The sequence below is a fragment of the Dipteris shenzhenensis genome, chromosome 10 (genome assembly GCF_047967505.1).
Source record: "Dipteris shenzhenensis isolate YYH24624 ecotype China chromosome 10, Dip_SZ_1.0, whole genome shotgun sequence".
NCBI classification, from domain to species: Eukaryota; Viridiplantae; Streptophyta; class Polypodiopsida; order Gleicheniales; family Dipteridaceae; genus Dipteris; species Dipteris shenzhenensis.
This window is the reverse complement of record NC_141605.1, coordinates 21,276,271-21,279,241: the sequence shown is the minus strand read 5'-3', so window position 1 is coordinate 21,279,241 and position 2,971 is coordinate 21,276,271.

Sequence of the window (2,971 nt, the reverse complement as noted above, 5' to 3'; positions counted from 1 at the left end):
GTAACTCTAAATGTGCATTTGTGCTAGGCCTATCAATTAAATGCTGTGCAAGGGTAAAGTGGTTTTGGAATTAAAATGCATTTATTTAGCCCAACAGCTTTTAAAATTCGTTTTTTAGCTTTTTGCTGTATTTCAAGACTTTTTCATCTTTTCTTGCTTGCGACTTTTATTGCTTTTCGCCCAAAATTAGTCTTTAGCTTTTATTTTTTTTCTTAGTTTCTACTAATCATGACCTCCAACTCCTGGCAACTCACTTCTCGTGGGCACCCTATTCCTCCTACTACTCGACTATGTCACTGCTGCGAGATTATCCACCCTCTTCTATTGGCACCCTGTTCCTCCTGTCCCCATCCTTCGCTCTTCATCCAATTGCTCATCTTTTTACATGTTCTTGGTGCTCCTACATCCTTTACCTTCATCACTCATCTTACTTCTTCAATTCTGCATTTTTTACTATATCTCTTACTATCCTTGTTGAGAGTTCACGCTCAACATCATGTGATCATGTGTGCATAGCACCATCATGTGATCATATGTGCATAGCACTAACTCAATAGAGTGCTATAAAGGAAAGGGTTAGATGCCCTAACCCTAAGCCTAAATGGGTTTGTATATATTCTACATTTTTAACTAAATTTAGTGTTTGGTGTTCTCTCTAGCTATTCCCTCTCTCCTTATCTCCACTCTTCTCGTCTCCCCTCTTCATGTTTTGTCATGGTATTAGAGCTCCCTTGCCTTTCGCTGAGGCATTGCGATCCTTGAGAGTGCGAGAGAGATTGAGAGATTGAGAGTTCTCTCAAGTGATCGTGAGTTCCTTCCATTCACTTCCGTTGAGAGAATTTTCGTCCATTTGGTGAGATATTTTCATAATTCCTTAGAGAGAAAAATTATGTTCATTTTTGAAAGAAATTCTGTCCATTTCCAATCATTGAGAGTGAGAGTTGTCCATTCCGTTCTCTTCCAGTGGCGAGAAAAGTTTTTTCGTACATCTTCATTCTTGAGAGATTTTGTGAGAAACAGATTTGAGAGAAAGAGCGATTTCATTGAGAGAGAGATATGGATCTGTTTTCATTTTGAGAGAGATACCTTCACTTGAGAGAGGGAGAGAGATAGGAATCCAATTGTGAGAGGAGGAATTATACTTCAAGTTCAAAGGCTCCTTCAACTTGAGCAAACAACATAGTAGGCTCCTATGTGACTCCAAACGACAGCTCCTCCATCTTCAACGACCTAGCTCCAAACAAGGCTCCATAGAGCTTGAACGACCGCCATCTTTAGCCACCTACCTTCTTCATTGGCAAGCGACTGTGTTGATGCCTCCAACAAAGCCAAGCTCCTTCAATCGACTGCAATGCCTCATGGGACTAGAGACTCGTTGCAGTGCCAACAGAGCTTTCTCAATGACCCTCAAACGACTTGTGCACAAACTCCCGATGAACAAGCGACTTCTACAGTAGCCTCATTGCATAGCCCTTCAATGATCTGTGGACGATTGTCTGTATGTTTTGGGCAGATTTGCGAAAGCCTGTGCTATGAGGTCCATGCAACGGTAGCTCTAGCATCGACAACATAGGGGCTGTAGCTGCCAAGGCTCTCCAGTGAGCCCCCAGCCCTTCTAAGGCTCTAAGCCTTTGGCTCCAAAGCTTTGCACGACTCCTATAGCCTATAAGCTTCAAACGGCTCTCCAATGAGCTCTCACCAACCAACTACGGCTTCCAAATCTTGACAGCCTAGGTGGCCACAGCTTTGCTCCAATGCAAGACCTCCAAGCAGCTACTGGATGCAGCAAAATGGCTCTTGAGGCGCAACACCCACCAAGCCTGACAACCAACAGACCTCCAACTTACAAAGCAACCCGTGAAGCTACGCCATCTATATAGCTCTACAACGACAGCTCCTACACAGTCACGATAAAAAATACTGTAGCAAACTTTGCCTCTATAGCCTTCTCCAATAGCCATTGACGCTCATGCTTCTTTGCTCATCGCCAGCAGATCCAGAGCCTGCATACGCTCCAATGCTACTCCATCACAGCTCTTGCAGCTTGCCGTGGCTACACTACTCTATCGATGAAATCATTCGAATTCTTGTAGGGATTCCGGTAGAGGCATTCCAACACGTGGTAGATAGCCACTCCACACGTCTGCTCTGTAGTTTATGGGAGCGATCGCCGTGCTTGCAGGTAGACTGCATAACTATTGGGGCCGTCAATGATCCATAAGCGACTTGGTGCAGTCATTCAGTCGGCTGTTAGTAGCCTATTTGCAGGAGTAGCTCGTTGATATGAGCTGTGGCGCACTACTTACTGGAGGCCTTTGCTCGTTGAAGGAGCTTAGAGACTGGGAGTTGTGATGGAATGTAACTCACATCTAACCACCTTGCAGTAGCCAAAGGATCATGGCATCAAGGGGAGGTGTTGAGAGTTGTGGTGCCATAAGCACATAACTAAAGGCTAAGGTATGGTATAGGAAAGAATTAAAGTAGCCACCCTAAGATGTGGACTACAAGATGTGGAGATGTGGATTGAGGATATCCATAAGGAGAGATGTGGATGAGAGGATCCCACATGGTTTGACTATTCTAAAGGCTCTCTCTATATAAGAAGCCTATCATGTATTGTTGAATACACATTGCAAGAGATATAGATTCACTATCTCCCTCTCATGTCTTATTCAATGTGCTTTGATCCTCCTTAGTTCTTTCGCTAATCTTGTTTGCACTAGGCTTAGTGGGGATGACTGTGAAATTGGTGCGTCTATCTTCTGTGTGTGTGAGGTTTTCCATTCTGATTCCTCATCAAAGATTACATCTCTGGGGATAATGACCTTTCGGTTGATGGGATCATACAACTTGTATGCTTTGCTTTCTTCACTGTAGCCAACCATGATGTATTTGCATGACTTCGCATCCAATTTCCTGTGATGATGATCTTGTATGTGGACATATGCTATGTAACCAAATATGCGGAGAT